Source organism: Phacochoerus africanus, chromosome X (genome assembly GCF_016906955.1).
Source record: "Phacochoerus africanus isolate WHEZ1 chromosome X, ROS_Pafr_v1, whole genome shotgun sequence".
Taxonomy (NCBI): Eukaryota; Metazoa; Chordata; class Mammalia; order Artiodactyla; family Suidae; genus Phacochoerus; species Phacochoerus africanus.
The window spans coordinates 103,685,956-103,706,642 of record NC_062560.1 but is presented as its reverse complement, the minus strand read 5'-3'; positions in this window follow the sequence as shown (position 1 = coordinate 103,706,642).

The following is a 20,687-nucleotide window of genomic DNA, read 5'->3' as shown; positions in this document are numbered from 1 at the left end:
TTCAAGTATTTCTAATTCCTATCTTTTATTTTTCCTCCTGAAGTTTACTCTCTACAAAATAGCCAGAGTTGGAGTTCCTGTTGTGGTGCAGTGGGTTAAAAAGCTGACTGCAGTGGCTCAGGTCACTGCAGAAGCACAGATTCAATCCCTGGCCCAGCACAGTGGGTTAAAGGATTCAGCATTGCTACCGCTGCAGCTAGGATTCAATCCCTGGCCTGGGAACTTCCATTACGCTGTGGAAACAGCCATAAAAAAAATTGCCAGAGTAGATTTTCCAGAGTAGTCAGATCACACTACTTCCCTATTCTAAACCTTTCAATAGCTTACCAGTGCACTTGGGACAATATTCAAAGTTGTTGCCATGGCCTACATAATCTCCACCTACCCTTCAATTTCATCTCTTGTCATTGGTCTTCATCCCCTATATATAAATTATGAAGGGAATCAAGATCTATTTAGGAATTATAACCAGAGTGTTCTCTATGATAAGGATACCAAATATCCTGATATGAGTCACAAAGTTTTGGTACAGCAATAATACTTAATAAATGCATATTATTTTAGGGATTACAAAGTATTTTCCCATATATTAACTTACTAAAACCTCATAGAATATGAAATAGGTGGAACAAGTTTCATTATCCCCATTATACACTTTATAAAACTGAGACAAGAGAGATAATACTAGAACTAGTTTTCCTGACTCCCAGCCAAGTCCTATAGTATACTGCATTATAGGCCCATGGAAATGTGGAACTCACTTTTATTTATATCACATATCACTCTTATTTAGAAGTGTCTTCTGTTAATGAGTCATATATTCTGTCTTTCTTCTTGAGACTTTCATTGCTATGGAGACTTGCAAGAAAATATAAGCATTATTGCTAAAAATAGAAAAAGCAATTCCTCTCAGGACAAAGGAAAAAATGAAAACTTATTTAGCTACCTACTTATATCAGCAGTAGGAATTTCTTCCTCTGACCTCACTCATCAAAAGTTTTCTGTTACTTTCCTATTTTACTTTGGGGAACGAGACAAAAACACCCATGTTTAATATTCTGGGATTATCCAATACCATATAGACTCACTGTATTATGACCATCTCCAGGACAATAGCCATGTGTTATTCATCAGGGTATCTCCAATACAGTGCCTGACACAAAGAAAGTTCCTAATGTCTTAGCATTGAGTAATTATAAATGTGTACCAGCAGTTCATTCAGGTTAACTGTCTACCAACACAAAAGAGAAAGAGAAATCATAATGTCTTGCCTCTTCAGTAAATATATTTGCCTCTATCTGTATCATTGTGCTCATCAAATGACCAAATGATTTCTCCTTTCTACAGACATTCATTGAATTTTAAACAAACTACTTTCTTAGAAGTTAGCTCTCTTACATTTTAATATGTTGTACTATGACCAGAAATGTTTCCTAGTATAACAGAGACTGCTAAACATCCCCTAGTACCCATTCTTTCCTGCTCTCAGTTGCTGCTGGGAACCAAGCTACTCGACTAGAAACTATATTTCTCAGTCTGCCTGCAATTAGGCATGCCCACATTACTAAGTTCTAGGCAATGAGATGTGGGCAGAAGTGCAGTGTACAACTCCTGGGTCATCTTCTTAAGGACAAAGCTACTTGATCTGGATAGCCTTAGACTGTTCTGTGTGAGAGAAAATTACTTCTCTTGTAATAGAACAACAGTTTTGGACTCTTTATTATAACAGCTTAGCCTATTCCCTAACCAATGGACTAGATCACTTTAGCTGATGAGAAATATTACAAAGCCATGTGTCACCTTATATTAGGACCAATTTCAACTTGAAAGCATCTATTTTAAAAGGACTTTGAAATAGTTAGGAACTGACAGCACAAACGTTTAGTATTTCAGAATATGTATACTCAGAGCCTATTATATAGCATCTAAGAGTACACTTTACTCAATTGTTGACTGCTTGGCTTTTATGGTTGCTTTAAGTAGGTTTCTCTAAGTATAGTATTTATTAAACAGCTTCCCATAGATCATTAAAATCCCACATGAAGTAAATAAGCATTGTGCATTTGCCAAACAGTCATGCTTAGATGCAGATGCATAAAGGGGATGGAATAATGATATAAAAAGAAAGGAGGATCCTGTTGTCACATTTGAGAAACTCTTGGTTAAGCAGGTTTATTGACTATAGTATTTCTCAGACCCTTTAATATGCTTTAATACCCTACTAGCTTGGTTCTTTATTACCATACTGTAATAAGCTGCTGTATAAGGATATATATATAATGTAAAACCCATTAAACAATGTCACAAGCTCATTTGAATTTATTTAAAAGTGAGATACACTCTCCACTTCACTACAGACCCTACCATTACTTAAAATCCCACTTCTAGACTCTACAAAATTGTGACCTTCTTAGTTACTAAAGCCATTTTTAGGCTCTAGTTTAAACAACAAATTCCAGATTTAAATCTGGACTCTTCGACCTGGCTTGAGCCCTGGGCCAATTTACTACCTAGGAAAATGTCCATTAGAGCTTATAAAACCAAAGTAAGTGCTCCTCTTTGAATGCCACTTGATAAAACATGGATAACTCTAGCTTTGGGCACTAAATACTCCCTTATTTGGTCATTTCACTAACTAAAACAAAAGGGTATATTCTGAATAAAGTTTCTTGGCATGGAAAAATAATTACTCTGTTCTGTTACCAAGAAATAAAGGGAAGGGCTTCTTGCTATAGTTTTCCATACCACCAAATTTGCTTCAGATTGCTATTGCTTCAAAATCATAAACTCCAATGAAGCAAGCTAGCTAGAATTTGCTAATACAATAAAGCTGCCTTTGGGGAATTAGAGATGGAGGCTGAAAGGAAAAAAAGAGCTCAGCTTAATCATTGAAGCAGCAAGGGTCTTAGATATTTGTGATTTCTATCCCACTTAATAAACTTTAAACAAAGATATGATGGTATTGGTTATCATTTATATTAAGCAGGCTAGAGAATATCATGTTCCAGTTATATGCTTCAGAGCAGAGTGACTGCTGTGAATCTATGCTCTTAGCCAATATTGATCAGAGATATTTCTCAAAAACACAGAACAATCAAAAAATGTGCCATCAATGAGGGAGTTTACATGAGACAAAAAACGATACCACTGTGTCACTCTCTTTCTAGTCAATGAGGATGTTCCTACTTCTTTCATGCCTTTCACCTTCACATTTTTTAAAAAGAAAAATGAAATTTGCTTCAAGCTAGTTGAGAGAAAATAGCCTTTGGAGTAAAGTCCTTAACTATATTTTGGAGGTCATTATGGTTGGTAATGGAATGAAAAGGCATGATCCACTGCTATGAACGTCTTACTTTCAGGAAATTATAGGCTGATTGCCAACAGACTTACTGATTTGTAGTTTTCAACTAATCCCCACACTTTGGAAACTTCATTTGGTGCAGAACTGGTTAGCAACTCACTTTCAGGAAATGTGTGGATTTCTCCCAAACAGTTAATTATAAAAGTACAGTATTTGACTTACATGATGCATAGGTAATATGCTTTCTCACAACAATCCTGAAAGTATCCCACTTTAAGCTCTTTTTAACATAATGTTCAAAATGACCATATAAACACAGCCTGATCAAAGTTTTCCATGTCCACACAGAATACATACAATCTACTATGGTCTACTCCTTTCAGTCAAACATTTGTTAAGTGAAATTATAGAAAGAATCCAATTTCTTTTCAGATTCTGTTCTTAGACCTTCTAAAAAAAACATTCACATGTATGTGAATTATTAAAGACAAAATTAGTCTAGATTTGTTTGACTTATCTGAAGGTATAAATGCAAAATAGTACTCTTACTGAAGTTTAATACAATGAGAAAAATATTTTGATCTACTAAGGCAGCATATGTGTATATAGGCTCTCAAATGAACAGAGTGAAAATCAGAACCTTGACAACTAACTATTTCATGGACCCTTGAGTTTTGTGATTTTGTCATTCTAACAACTTGACTTTTCCTGTGCAATTTTGATGTTTAAAAAAGATCACATTTGTAATCATTGGCAGTACTATTTAAACAGCAGGCATTAATAGGTGGTCCAAGAAGGCAGAAAATTGAAGTCTGGGAGGTCTAGTAATAAAACTAGGCAAATTTCCATGACATAGGTGAAACAAGGTGTTACAAAAGGCGGAAAGGGAGGGTAGTCTGTCAGCACATAATAGGCAAAGATCTAGTTAGGGCTGCCTCATTGCACAACTCCAGGGGCACCATTCACATTACAGTCTGCACAATGGTATCTCCTGGAGCTGTGCAGTGTACAGCTTGCATGGCCTTATGCAGCGGTCCTGAGGTCTAGGTACATAAACAGGGTGTGTCAGAGAAATCAGGTAGCATTTATCAAGGAAATGAAGTTCTGGGACTAGATTCTAATCTCTGGGAATACATAATGATAAAGATAATGCAAGAATAGAATGTCAAAGGAATCTGAGTACTTAGCAGAGGACCAAGCAGAGGAGAAAATAGGGGCCTACTTATGAGTATGGGAAAAGGAGGTGGGGACCTAGCTGGTCATAGAAAACAAAGCAAGGAAAGTCTCAGTCATTGTACAGAGTTAAAATGACATTCTTAGCAAAAGTACTTAGTGTTGAACTATTGGCCAATGGTTACTTAAGTTCCCTTTACTAGAGAATAGGACTATTGCCAGAATTCGTGGTAATTTAAAACTATTGATAGTAAGTAAATGACTTCTCTTTTGGAATTCAGCTTTACTTAAGGGCAGAATTGTGTCAATCTTTTAACATAGTAGCTCACCTGTTTGATGCCTTGCTCTATAAACAATGCTAAAATATAAAGGTTGTCTAACACCAAACTATGCACAAAAATGAAAAAGTCATCCAAATACAGAAATGGTTGATCTGCCCTATGCCAAAGTCCTGTGAGTTTACAAACATGGTGAAAGGGAAAGAAATGTCTGGATGATTAAAATATTATTTGCCATAGGAATTATTTAGCTATAACAACTCTCCATCCCCACATTTAACCTATTATCTAGTTCAAACCAGAGAGATTTTAAGTTAAAACACTATTCAATTATATAACTTTTGGGGAGTTCCCGTCGTGGCACAGTGGTTAACAAATCTGACTAGGAACCATGAGGTTGCGGGTTCGGTCCCTGGCCTTGCTCAGTGGGTTAACGATCCGGCGTTGCCATGAGCTGTGGTGTAGGTTGCAGACGCGGCTCGGATCCCGCGTTGCTGTGGCTCTGGCGTAGGCCAGTGGCTACAGCTCCGATTGGACCCCTAGCCTGGGAACCTCCATATGCCGCAAGAGCGGCCCAAAGAAATAGCAAAAAGACCAAAAAAAAAAAAAAAAGGAAAAAATTATATAACTTTTTATCTGGAAAAAGATATTTGAGGCCTTTTTCTTCAGACAAAGTTATGAGTTTTTACATGCCTGACAAAGCACTAGGGAATTACTAAAAGAAAGCAAAGGCAAAAGAATTTTTGCCAAATATTACCACTCTGGCTAAGTATTTAAAATTCAATTTTATTTGCATGAAGGCATTAAAATAAATCTATAATGTTTAAGAACTATGAATTCAGGTTCACAGACCTATGTGTATCATGTTAGAGTAAGCACATTCAGTATTAAAAGTTGTGCAGTTTTTGATGAATAAACATCCTCATGCAATGGTAAATCACAACCCTGAAAAGTCCATGTTTTATATGATGCATACTTAAAGACAACGATGTTATTAGGATTTAGGGAAATGGTGATTTCATTAAAGAAGTAGAGAAAGTTTCATTAAAGAGACTTCTTTAGGGTTAGGGATGAGGATTTAGGAGTTTAATTTTCAATATACTGAATTTGAAGTGGCATGGCATACAGAAAGCTAGTTTACAAGTGGTCAACCATTTAGAGTACCTAAATTCAAATCCTAGCTCCACAACTTACTAGTTTATATGAACTTAGGGAAGTTATGAATCCTCTCTGAAGTTACTTCATCTTAAAAATAAGGATAATGAATGCACCTGCCTCATAGAGTCATTCAGAGAATCAAATGAGTCAGTACATACAGAGCACTTGGAACAGTGCCAGGCAGTGCTCAATAAATAATCTGTCTTATTGTTATTGGTGTTGCCTTTGCTGTTTTTGCCTTTGCTGTTGTTGCTATTACATTTACAGGAAAATTTCAGCAGATATTTATAAAAGCAGAGACAGATTGGGAAAAAGATTTGGACCTGGAAATAAACGTTTGATAAGGTATTGATGAGTTTTAGGAGTATGGATTTAGTAGAATTGTGGGAAGAAGTTTCTGATGAAATGCATTTAAGTTAAAGGTTGAGGAGAGACTGGGTGGTAATGATAGAAAGTCAACCTGTAAAGAGTTTAGTTGTAAAAGGAAGCAAAGAAATAAAGAGGAATCTAGAAAGGTCAGTAGGGTCAAGTAAAGATGATTTTCAGGAGAAAGGAAACCTATGAGTGAAGCCATGACCTATTAGTCACTATTTCAGCAAGTTCCATCTGCTCTCTTAGCTTAGGCAACATATTTTCTTTCTCCTTCCTATTTCCCAGCTTATACAATCAGTCCTAATGACTCGGCAGTTTTTAAACTCGATTATTTTCCTAACTCCTCCTCCCAATTTTGTGCTCCAATATCTCCCTTACTTGTTTTGTTAATGGGCTTCTCTCCCCCTCAAACAGTGTCAGGAGGGGCTATGTAATTTTCACAGAGGGCACAATTGTCCTCGAAGAGAGAACAAACAAAGGTTCTAATTTCCTCTGCATCTGGACTCAGCATGCTCTTTTGATGACCTACTCTCCGAAGTAAATTTTCCACTGTGGCCTCTAATTTTGTGCATAAGATTCTTCTCAAGGTTACAATCTGGTTGCAGGTGCAAAAAAAAAATGCCTATGAGGGAAAAATTCTAAATGGAATCTATGGCTCATCAAGCTGTCTCCAACTTTTCTTATTAAACACTATTTTTTTTCTTCACAATATAAAATACACACTATGACAGCATGGTAGCTGTAGTCATGACAAGGGCAAAGCTGTCTGATAGTTTCAGGGTGGCCTTCGTGAGATCGATATGTTTTAGTGGAATCTTTCTTAGTCCAGGATATCAACCTTGACTCTATAAGCTATAAAACTATGGTTCACCAAAATCTAAATAATAGGAGAAAAAATTATAAATGAAAATGTGACTGTACAATACTGTAACAGGATATATACTAATTTCCGGTGGCATCCCTATCTCAGCAATAAGGTACCTTGAATATCAAATTTGTAAATTCAATGACTATAGATCAAGAAAAAACATAAGTCTTTTCATTTGGAGTGTGATAGAGGCTAACCAATTTCCCATCTCCAAAAGAGAATCATTCTAGTACTAAATGGGAATATCTGTAGACTGATTCAGGGTCTACAGTGCACAACTCTAGGGAATGTCATTCATATCATAATCTATGAATGATGTCCCATGGAGTTGTGCAGTACCCAATTTGTGAGGCTCTACACTGTAATTCTGATAACACTATACCTCTCCTTTCTATGTGTGGGGTTCCTGATAATCTGTACAATTATATTCCAAGTCAGTATAACAAGATTTCTATGTTAAAATGTTATTCCTATTTTGTACTTTCCACTCATCACATTTTAGTGCCATGTCCTGACAATATAAAACAGTGGTTCCCAAAATTATTACATAAAAGGAAAGAAAAGCAGCCCTTGTTTAAAATGTGGATCCCATGTACCCATATCCAGGGACTCTATTTCAGTAGGTCTGGGGTAGAACCTAGAATTCTGCATTTTAGAAAGCATTCCTGGTTGTCCTAAAGCAAGTGGTCTCTGAGAAACAACCACTAAAATGCAGACTAATCTCATCATTTACCTTTTTCCAAAGTACTCTCTAAGATATGGAATTGCTGGTCAGGTTTTCTTTACATAACTAATTCCATCCATGGTATAGAGATTTTTGTCCACTTCCATAAAAGTTATGGAACACTGATGATGAGATCTCTAGAGTCTGTGACCCTTTGTCCATGGAGTACACCAGTACTTAAAACAACACTTCAAAGTAAAATTTACTTTTTTAGAGAAAAGTTAGAAATTCAGTGTGAATCTTTTCACTCCTTGCTCAAGTATTTTATTTAGGCTAATTCTATTCTGGTGACTGCCAAATGCTCACAGCATGGCTGACTTCCAGTCAGTACTCTCCTTAGACTAAAATATCTTATTTTTGATAATTTTCCCTGCATGATTGCTTCTACTTGATAGGTTAAATCTGGCTTTCTTGTCTGCTTACATCCTTAACCTCTCCTGGAGAGGTTATTGTTTGGATTCTCAATAATGTTCACAACATTTTATCCTTTACTATAACTTCAAATTTAATTAACATGCCATTTAAATTCTTTTCAACGCCATTAATGAAGACATTAGCCAAACACAGACATAATACCACCCCTCTGCAACTGGAAATAATGTCACTTGGAAAACAAGGCCCATGTTTCAATTGCTCCAGCTCCATTTCAAGGCTTCTACAAATATAGTGCCATTCACTGGTAACAAATATTTATAGAAAAAAATGTATTCAAACCAAGGCTCCATAAATATGGAAAACACCCAACCAATAACCAGAAAAGTAAAAATTCAAACACCTAACACAAAACCAAATAATTAAGTTTTGTGATGGTTTTGGGAGGATGTGGTATAATGATCCAACTTGCTCCCTTTTACTGGGTCCTACAATTCCAATAATTAGTGATATTTTACTATAGAGGTTAAGTCCTCTCCAGAATCTGAGAAAAATTTCATTCTATGCCTTACGAATTTAAGGAGTCTTACTTTAGTCAATGGATTCAATATATGGTCATCTCTGTTAGACTCTCTCAGATCTTTTGCTCAAGTTTAACTAGTCAACATTTTCCTCTGTGATTAAGATTTACCATAACTGGAATTTGCACTATTTCCACATGTCTCAGTCTTCAGGGTAACCCAAATTTCACCAAGACTGGGATTGTGACTTCCTCTTTCTTAATAGACTTTAACGGCAATAGTTCAACACTTGAAGTCAAACCCAAATGCAAAGGCCACAGTGACTGCTGGAAGATCTCACCAATATTTACCACCTTCCTGAGTCCTAGATCTTAGACTTCTCTTGTGCAGATACTTGCAATATTTGCAAGGAAATTAATTACAGAAGAATGCAATGGGATATATAATAGAACTAACATGGTGGGACAATCAGGGAAGGTTTTCCTAAGAGAGCGAATTAAGCTAACCTCTGAAGTTAGCTGAACAAACGGGGAAAGGGAGAAATATAAATTAAAACCTACCCAATGTCTCCCTTGCATGTCTAAATTATCCAAAAGCAAAAATTCTTTTATTCTTCACCTCCTACCACCACCATTACCAAAACTTTGAGTTCTCCAAGTCTATAATCTTTTATATCTTTGATTCAGAAATTCATCTTTACAATATTTCCTTTTAGGTTTTTATTTAACCTGAATTTTTGGAGATCCTTACATTGTCATATATGTTACATATCCTTTCCCCAATTTTGTGTCTTTCATCCAATTTTAATTATTTAATTTTTACCACACAAAACTTTTTATTTTTTATACACCAAATGGACTGACTTTTCTTTATGATCTCTAATTCCCTCATCATATTTGTAAATATCATCCTCAAAACATGACACTTTTATTCACCTACAGAAATGATAAACGAAAGCAGGGGTAGCAATACTCTTATTTGACAAAATGACTTTAAAACAAAGGACATAAAGAAAAGCAAAGAAGGGCATCATTTAATAACAAAGGGATCAGTATAAGAAGAGAATAATACATTCATTAACATATGTAGATCCAATATAGAAGCACCTAAACATATAAAACAGACACTAAAAGACATAAAAGGTGAAACTGATAGGATTACAATAATAGTAGGAGACTTCGACACCCTCTTGACATCAATGGACAGATCAGCCACAGACAGAAAATCAATAAGGCAACAGAAATCCTAAATGACAAAAAAAAACAAAACCCAAAACAAAAACCAACCTGTTTAACTTAACTGTTATCTGTAGGACACCACATCCAAAAAAAAAAAAAACCTAGAATACACATTCTTTTCAAGCAAGCACAAACATTCTCTAGAAAAGACCACATACTAGGTCAAAAAACAAGCCTTGATAAATTTAAGAGAACAGAAGGTATTTCAAGCATCTTTTCTGACCAAAACAATAAGAAACTAGAAATCAACCACAAAAAGAAAAATGGAAAAAGAATGAACATATGAAGACTAAAAACATGCTACTAAAAATCCAATGAGTTAAGCATGAAATCAAAGAGGATATCAGAAAATAACTCAAGAGGAGTTCCCGTCGTGGCACAGTGGTTAACGAATCTGACTAGGAACCATGAGGTTGTGGGTCTGATCCCTGACCTTGATCAGTGGGTTAACGATCTGGTGTTGCCATGAGCTGTGGTATAGGTCGCAGATGCAGCTCAGATCCTGCATTGCTGTGGCTCTGGTGTAGGCTGGCAGCTACAGCTCCGATTCAACCCCTAGCCTGGGAACCTCCATATGCCATGGGAGCGGCCCAAGAAATGGCAAAAAGACAAAAAAATAATAATAATAAAATAAATACCTCGAGAAAACGAAAATGAAAATACAACCTTACAAAATCTATGCAATGCAACAAAAGCAGTTATAAGAGGGAAGTTCACAGTAATAGAGGTCTTTCTCAAGAAATAAAAAAAAAACCTCAAACAACTTAGCCTGTCACCTAAGAGAATTAGAAATAGAAGAGCAAATAAAACTTAAAGTCAGCAGAAAGAAGGAAATAATAAAGATCAGAGAGGAAATAAATAGAGATTGAAAAACAATAGAAAAAAATCAATAAAACCAAAAGCTGGTTCTTTGAAAGAGTCAACAAAATCAATCACCTAGAAGAAAAGAGGGAACCCAAATAAACAAACAAACAAAAAAAAGAGGATAAATAACAACTGCAACCACAGAATACAAAAACTCATAGAATACCATGAACAGTTATATGCCAACAAATTGGACAACCTAGAAGAAATAGACAAGTTTCTAGAAACATATTGTCTGCTAAAACTGAATCAAGAAGAAACATAATTTGAACAGACCAATCACTAGAAGTGAAATAGAATCTGTAAATTAAAATCTCCCTGCAAACAAAAGTACAGGGCCAGATGGCTTCACTGAGGAATTCTACCAAACATACAAAGAAAGAACTTATACCAATCCTTCTCAAACTCTTCCAAAAGACTAAAGAGAAAGAAACACCCTCAAATACATTCTATCAATCCACCATCACCCTGATCCAAAACTAGACAAAGTCACTACAAAAAAGCACAATTACATGCAAATATTTCTGATGAATATAGATGTAAAAATCCTCAACAAAATATTATCAAACTGAATCCAACAATATATAAAAAGTTTCATACAACATGATGAAGTTGGATTCATTCTACAGTTACAGGGATGTTTCAACAAATGCAAAATCAATGTGATACACCGCAATAACAAAAGGAAAGACAAAACAATGTGATAATTTCAATAGATGCAGAAAAAGCATTTAAGAAAATTCAACATCCATTCATGACAAAAATTCTTATCAAAGTGGGTTTGGAGGGAACATATCTCCACAGAATAAAAGCAATTTATGACAAACCCACAGCCAAAATAATACTCAATAATACTCAAGAGTGAAAAGCTTAAAGCCTTCCCACTAAATTATGGAACAAGAAAAGGGTACCCAATCTCATCACATCTATTCAACATAGTATTGGAAGTCCTAGCCACTGTAATCAGACAAGAAATATAAATAAAAGGCATCCAAATTGGAAAGGAAGAGGTAAAACTGCCACTCCATGCAGATGACAATAATCTATAGAAAACCCTGAAGACTTTACACAAAAACTATTTGAACTTATAAATGAATTCAACGAGATATCAGGATAAAGGTCAATATACAAAAATCTATTGAATTTCTTTATACTAAAATGAATTATCAGAAAGTGAAAAGAAAAAATTATGTTAAAATTACAACAAAAAATACATAGGAATAAATCTTACCAAGGAGGTGAAAGACCAATATATACTTAAAACTGTAAATATTCATAAAGAAAGTTTAGATGATTCAAAGAAATGAGAGATATCCCAATGTTCTTGGATTGGAATAATTAATATTGTTAAAATGGCCATACTAGGAGTTCTCATCATAGCTCAGTGGTTAACGAATCTGACTAGGAACTATGAGGTTGCAGGTTCGATCCCTGGCCTCACTCAGTGGGTTAAGGATCCAGCATTGCCATGAGCTGTGGTGTAGGTTGCAGATGTGGCTCGGATCCCAAGTTGCTGTGGCTCTGGTGTAGGCTGGTGGCTACAGCTCCAATTGGACCCCTAGCCTGGGAACCTCCATGTGCCATGGGTGCTGCCCTAAAAATACAAAAAAAAATGGCCATACTACCCAAAACAATCTATAGATTTAATATAATCCCAATCAAATAACCCATGACATTTTTCAGAGAACTAGAACAAATAATATGAAAATTGGGTCCACGAAAGACCCAAAATTGCCAAAGTAATTCTGATGAAAAAGAACAAAGCAGGATATATAATTTCAGACAACACTGCAAAGCTATAGTAATCTAAACAGCATGGTATTGGCACAAAAACAGACATGTAAATCAATGGAACAGAATAGAGAGCTCAGAAATACAGTCACACAGCTCTGGCCAATTAATCTTTGACAAGGTAGGCAAAAATATAAAATGGAAAAAAGACAGTTTCTTCAATAAGTAATTCCAGGAAATCTGGATAGCTGAACATAATAAATCAGCAAAGTTAGAACACTCTGTCACACCATATGCATAAATAAATTCAAAATGGTTTAAATATCTCAATATGAGATATAAAACCATAAAACTCTGAGAAGAGGACCTAACCAAAACATTCTCTGATATAAATCATAGCAATATTTTCTTAGATCAGCCTAATACAAAAGAAATAAAAGCAAAAATAGCCAAAAGTGACCTAATCAAAATTAAAAGCTTTTTCACATCAAAGAAAACTATCAACAAAACAAACATGAGATAAGAAATGGGAGAAGATATTTGCAACTGACAAGGGGTTAATTTCCAAAATATATAAATAGTTCATACAACTCAATATCAAAAAAAAAAAACAATCAAAAAGTGGGCAGAAGACCTAAATAGACATTTCTCCAAAGAAGAACATACAGATGGCCAATAGGCACATGAAAATATGCTCAACATTGCTAATTATTAGAGGAATGAAAATCAAAACTACAATGGGGTATCAGCTCATACTGGTCAGAATAGCCATCATTAAGAAGTCTACAAATAATAAACGCTGAAGAGGATGTGGTGAAAAGGGGACATTCTTGCACTGTTGGTACACTGTTGGTAGGAATGTAAATTGGTTTAATCACTATGGAAAATAGCATAGAGGTTCCTTAAAAAACTAAAAATAGAGCTACCACTCTTGGGTATACAGAAAAAACAAAAACTCTAATTTGAAAAGACACATTCACCCCAGTGTTCACAGTAGCACTGTTTACAATAGCTAAGACTTGGAAACAATCATAGTGTTAATCAAAAGACAACTGACTTAAGAAACTGTGGTATGTGTATAAAATGGAATATTAATCATAAAAAAAGAATGAAATAATGTCATTCCATGGATGGGCCTACAGAATATTACATTCTGTGAAGTAAGTCAGACAAAGTCAAATACTATCTGATATGACTTATGTATGGAATCAAAAATTAATACAAATGAATATATATACAAAACAGAAACATGCTAACAGACATAGAAATCAAACTTATGGTTACCAAAGGAAAGAGGAAGGGAAGGAGAAACTAGGCATACGGGATTAACATTTATAAAACATTACACATAAAGTAGGTAAGCAACAAGATTTTACTCTATAGCACAGGTAATTACATTCATTGTCTTGTACTAACTTAGAATATAATATGAAAAAAATAATTGAATCGTTTTACTGTATACCTGAAATTAAAGCAATGTTAAAGATTATACATAAATTTTAAAAAGAAAAAACTATTGCTTTATCTTTTGCACTATCAAATTACTTAACCTGTCTTCCTATCTACTATTTATTTTTCTACTTTTGAATTCAGTTATTCACTTTCATTTTGTTAACATCTTCCTTCACTGAAGCTTAGATTTACTTTTTTATTGTCTTTCAACTTTCTTGAATTACAAATTATTTTTAATCCCCTCATATGTTTAGACATTTTAATTTGATTTCAATACAGGTTTTTGCCTATAGCAAATGTTTTAGCATGTAACATTCTCATTCCCCATGAACCTCCCTCCATCAACATTCTTAAATATTTTTAGGTTTTAGCTTTTCTCTTAGAACAACTTTATGTAAGGATAGAATTTTATGTTATTATCAATGTTTTCAAGCAACTGGGTGTTCTGCACCTTCATTTAAATTTATTTCTAGTTTTATTGCTTTGTGGTGCAAAATCTGATTCATGATGTTTGTACTCTGGGGAATTCACTGAGATTTGTTTTGTGATCTATTCGTTAAAATAATGTGGTGTCATATTAGTTTTCTTTTGCTGTGTAACAAATTATCACAAATTTAGCAGCTTAAAACATCGATTTGTTATCTCACAGTTCCCATGTCTCACGATCTAAGCAGAGTGTGGCTTAGCTAATTCTCTAGTCTCACATGGCTGAAATCAAGGTGTTAGGCTAGGCTCTTAGAGACCCCTAGAAGAGTCTACTTCCAGGTTTATTTAGATTGTTGGCAGAATTTCAGTTCCATGTTGTTGTAGAACAGAGGTCCTCATTTCCTTGTTGACTGTCAGCCTTGTCATATGGCCCTCTCCATCTCTAAACCTGGAAATAATGCTATTACTTCCTTCTAATACTTCAAATCTTTATAAATTCTGCATTTTCCTGGATCTTCTACCACATTTCTCTGACTCCAGCCAGAGAATGCTCTGTACTTTTAAGAGCTCATATGACTAGACTGGGCCCACATGAAGAACCCAAGATAATCTTCCTATCTCAAGATACATCTCTTAGTTTCATCTACAGTCTTTTTCTCCAAGTAATATACCATACAACCAGGTTCCAAGAATTATAGTCATCTTTGGGGGTCATTCTTTCCACCTCAGGTGCTTACATTAAAAAACCAAAGAACCTCTTGGTTTGTAGAATACAAAACTGTATATACATATATATATCAAATTTATTGTCAGAACATTTATCCTTATTTGTTATCTACTTGCTCTCTTATGGGCTGAGATTAATTGGCAGAAGTGGTTTTACTTCCATTTTGCTTCACATTTCCAGCAGCTTATAATTGTAATCAGCTTAGAGCCTTTGCAAGATTTCAGGTACCATTCTAAGTGCTTTGCATGTAAGTACCCACCCGATCTTTATACCACCTCACTTTACAGATGAGAAATCAATGAACACAGAGGTTAAATAAATTGTTTAAGGTCATACAGCTAATTGGTAGCAGAACTAGGATTTAAATCCAGGACCTCTAATTTCATAGTCCATGCTCTTATAAGCACAGCCTTATGCTCTAAAGATTCTGCCTGTGTTTTATATACTTCATATTATATTATCTTTTGATTAAAGTTTCATGAAGATATTAATCATCACTGTGGAATATAATTCTTCATTTTGAAGGATGATTTTCCCATGCTTAATGTTTGAAATCAACTTGGCTTGACATAAGAGTATAATCATTTTTTTTGCACTAAGAACCAATGTAATCCATTCATACAATTAACATTAATTTAGTTACTACTATGAGTTCTGTTTGAATGGTTAAATAAATGAACTGAAATAGATCCTGACCTTAAAGAAGTGACAAGATGATAAAATCATACACATACTTTTGTCATAAGGTAGAAAATAATATGTAAAATAAGGAAGTGTCATGGCAATAAGAGAAAGATTGCTTCTGGCTGTGAAAATCAAGGATGACTCCATGAAGGAGGCAGCATTTTAGTTGGTCTTTATAAAAGGGAGGACTCATATATCATGAGAATAAATAAGGGCATTTAAAGTGGAGAGAAGAGCAAATGAATAAAGGAAGAGCAGCACAGGGAATTTCTGAAAAAAATGTGAATAGTTCTGTTCTGCTGAAGCACAGAATTTGTCGAGGGGGATACTCATAAGCTGAAAACCTAGATTCAAGCCTCCTTGCGGTGAGCCATAAATAAAAGTCCATATCAAGAGTATGGACTTCACTCTACAAGCCACTGAGAGACAACATCAATATCTAAGCAATGAAGTAGCATGATCAGATGATTAATCAGATGATTAATTATATATAGCACAGACTAGATATAAGGAGATCTTTTATTTAGGAGAAAATTGATATCCTTAAGGGAATGAGAGTCATAACTGGTGTAGCAGTAGTACAATTGGAAATAAAGATAAGTAAGAAATATTCCAGAAAGGCAACCATAGGATTTGGCAACTGATAATGTGTTAGAACCCAAATGCAGGGAAGATTGAGTATGACTGAGGCTTTAATCCTGAATGACTGGGAAGACATTGGTACCATTAAACAATAACAGAAATTTTCTGGGAGGGAAAAATATGGGCTCCATCATTATCTGATCTTGTTCCCTAGTTTTTTATCATTGTTTGAGCAATATTCATATTAATTGTTACTCTTTACTGAGTGCTTATTTATAAACATCATTCACAACCTTATTTGGTCTTCACAACAACTCTGTGAGGAAGGAAAGTTTGTCACCAGTGTGGGGCTGCTGACGTGAGCCTCTTCCCACCAAGAACTAAGAAATGGGGAAAATAAAATTGACCTCTGATAGATAAACTCCTAATGGATGAGAGAGAATTTACACAGTCTCCTAAAGGGACAGAAGACTCCCAAGACATCAAGAGTTTATAAATTGTTGGGATATGTTAATATATCTAATGGATGACTGTCAAAAGAATTTAGTTGGTGGGAAGCATAAAAAACACTTAGTAGTAGAGGGAAATATTACCTTTCTAGGGAAGAAGGAATTTTAGTCATTGAAATATGAAAATTCTCATCCAATTGAAAAGGATATTCCTGTGTTAAAGTGATTTTTTTTGTCTTTTGTCTTTAGGGCCACACCTGAGGCATATGGAGGTTCCCAGGCTAAGGGTCTAATCAGAGCTATAGCTGCTGGCCTATGCCACAGCCACAGCAATGCCAGATCCAAACCTTGTCTGTGACCTACACCACAGCTCACGGCAACACTGGATCCTTAACCCACTGAGTGAGGCGAGGGATTGAACCTGCATCCCATGGATACTAGTAAGATTCGTTTCCGCTGTGCCACGACAGGAACTCCTAAAATGAGTTTTTTTTTGGCTGCACCCATGGCATGTGGGAGTTCCTGGGCTAGGGAATGAACCCATGTCACAGCAGCAACCCAAGCTGTTAATGTGACAACACTGTATCCTTAATCTGCTGCCACAAAAGAACTCTCAAAATGAATATTTTAATCTATTCTATCTTGATACATTGAACATTCCGATTTCAGTTCAATTTTCTTATCATTCCATGCTAAACTAACCAAGCAACTTTATGAATATGACTTGATTTTATTTAATATCTAATGGTTACTTTTTCTGTCCTATAGCTCTAGCTTTTGGTAAAGCACATTCCCCACGTTACCTCAGGGATGAACATGTAATACAGGTTTGACCACCAAAAGCCATGTTCAGAACTTCGGCTAGACTCTTGGAAAAGAGGTTATCTTTTTCTGGAATCATTGACTGCATGGAAAATATGTGGCCACCTGTGCCTGAGAATGAAACCAACTGAGATGGAGAGAGAAAGACTGAGTGCTGAGGATATTATTTGAGGCCTTAGATTCACCTCCTAAACTTTTAATTCATGTTAAGTCATATATTCTCCATCTTAGACAATAAGATTACAAAATATAGACCTGTACTTACATCTATTGATCCCTAGGTAATTATTCTGACCTTGTAGGTGAGAAAACTAAAATGAAGACTTATCTATATAGTTTACAAAACTTCTTAAAAGAGATTATCCATTGTGTATTATTATCAATGATCCTTTATGTAAGGATCCAGGCAGTGAATTCTTTGTAAAATTTTAATTTTAGGGAGAAAAAGTTTCCTTCTCAAGATAAACTTTAGTTTCATTTCATACAATAAAATTTTTTTAATAATGGAATATAACCCAATTAATTTCAATTTCCCCCTTGACTCTCAAGATACTCAGAACCAAATTCAAATTGTGGTAGTAACTCATTCAGGAGTTCTGAAACATATCTGTCAATGTCATTTATTCTGATAGTTTCTGTGCTCTCTTTTTTAAATTTTTTTTTGTCGCCATTTCTTGGGCCACTCCCATGGCACATGGAGGTTCCCAGGCTGGGGGTCTAATCGGAGCTGTAGCCGCAAGCCTACGCCAGAGCCACAGCAACGTGGGATCCGAGCCGCGTTTGCGACCTACACCACAGCTCATGGCAATGCCAGATCCTTAACAGACTGAGCAAGGCCAGGGATGAAACCTGCAACCTCATGGGTTCCTAGTCGGATTCACTAACCACTGAACCACGACCAGAACTCCTCTTTTTTAAAAATTTAATTGCCCTATTTTAAAGATATTGTAATATTGCAAACCTCCCAAAGTCAATGAAACGAGATATATTTATCAAAAAAGAACTCCAAGTTCTTTTTATCTCTGAGATTTTCAATAATGGATTGTAGGAGTTCCTGCTGTGACACAATGGGATCCCCAGCCCTGCACAGTGGGTTAAGGATCCAGCATTGCTGCTGCTGCTACTGTGTAGGTTGCAACTGTGACTAGGATATGATCCCTGGCCTGGGAACTCCATATGCCATGGGGCAACCAAAAAAGGAAAAAAAAAAAGAGTTTTGCAAATGCATACAGAATCTCATTTTGACCCATACTTCCTTTGGCTAAGAAAGAACCACAGAATGCTACATGTTAGAAGTCATCTGCTCTAGATAAATCCTTTATTTTGCCTATAAAGATTAAAATGTTTGCTCAAAGCTAGATAGCCAGTTACTGAGTAGATCAGGGAGTAGCACCTGGATTATCTGAATCCCAATTTCCAATCCACTATTCTGTTTACCTACTCTATCATGTCCAAAATCAAAAGAAGTTTATAATCAATACCATTCAGGAAACCTATTTTTCTCATCTTGGGTTCCTATCAGTAAATACCGCTCCCCCTAGCAATGAAGTTCTATTCTATGTCCTTTCCAAATTCCTATGGCTTGCTTCATGTCTTATATAAATATATTCTAAACAAAAATTCAATAGTTTAGGCCATTATATTGTATAGTGTCTTTAAATAATGGGGTTCTTTCTTTTGGTTTATGTATATCCTTTCAAACCTATGGAGAAAATTTAGTCATGTTTTTTCAGCTGCCCTTCTTTTTCTATTGCAAACCCACAGTGAATCACGCAGAGAATCTTGTCAGTTATATTAGTATGTTCCTCCCTCAGAGAACTCTGACTACTGCTCAGCATAATGAGGAGTGGGGTGTCTGGTTCTTGAGAGTTAATTGGAGCTGGCTGGCCTAAATTTTGAAGCTTTATTTCTTGACCTTTTCTTAAATGAACACACATCTCAAGCCTAGAGAGGAAAGGCAGGGGGTGGGGGAGGGGAGTGCAATAATCTGCCGCTGAGCAGGTGGCTGCTTTTGGAGAGTAATTCCACTATTCCTTCAGCAGATACAGGACTTCTAAGGCTTAGCTGCATATTTTATCCTTGCTGCATTTCATAATCTTAAGTCAAAATAATAGGCCTTACATTTTTTTCATCAATTTTTACTTCCATTATAACTAATTGATACTGCTCAATTTCTCTTTGACAGCAAAATGAAGAAGATATACATGTATATACATATTTTTTAAATTTATTTTTTACCCCAATACATTATTTTTTTCTACTGAACAGCATGGTGACCCAGTTACACATACATGTATACATTCTTTTTCTCCCATTATCATGGTCCATCATAAGAGACTAGACATAGTTCCCAGTGCCACACAGCAGCATCTCATTCCTAATACATTCCAAAGGCAATAGTCTGCATGTATTAACCCCAGCTCCCAATCCATCCTGCTCCTTCCCCCTCCCTCTTGGCAACCACAAGTCTATTCTCCAAGTCATGATTTTCTTTTCTGTGGAAAGTTTCATTTGTGCCATATATTAGATTCCAGATATGTGATAGCATATGGTATTTGTCTTTCTCCTTCTGACTTACTTCACTCAGTATGAGAGTCTCTAGTTCCATCCATCTTGCTGTAAATGGCACTATTTTGTTCTTTTTTTATGGCTGAGTAGTATTCCACTGTGTATATATACCACATCTTCCTCATCCAATCATCTGTCAATGGACATTTGGGTTGTTTCCATGTCTAGAAATGGAAAGCTATTCCATGCTCCTGGGTTGGAAAAATTAATACAGTAAAAATGGCCATACTACCCAAAACAATGTACAGAGTCAATGCAATCTCTATCAAGCTAGCCATGACATTTTTCACAGAACTAGAACAAACCATCCAAAAATTTATATGGAACCACAAAAGACCCAGAATTGCCAAAGCAATCCTGAAAAACAAAAACCAAGC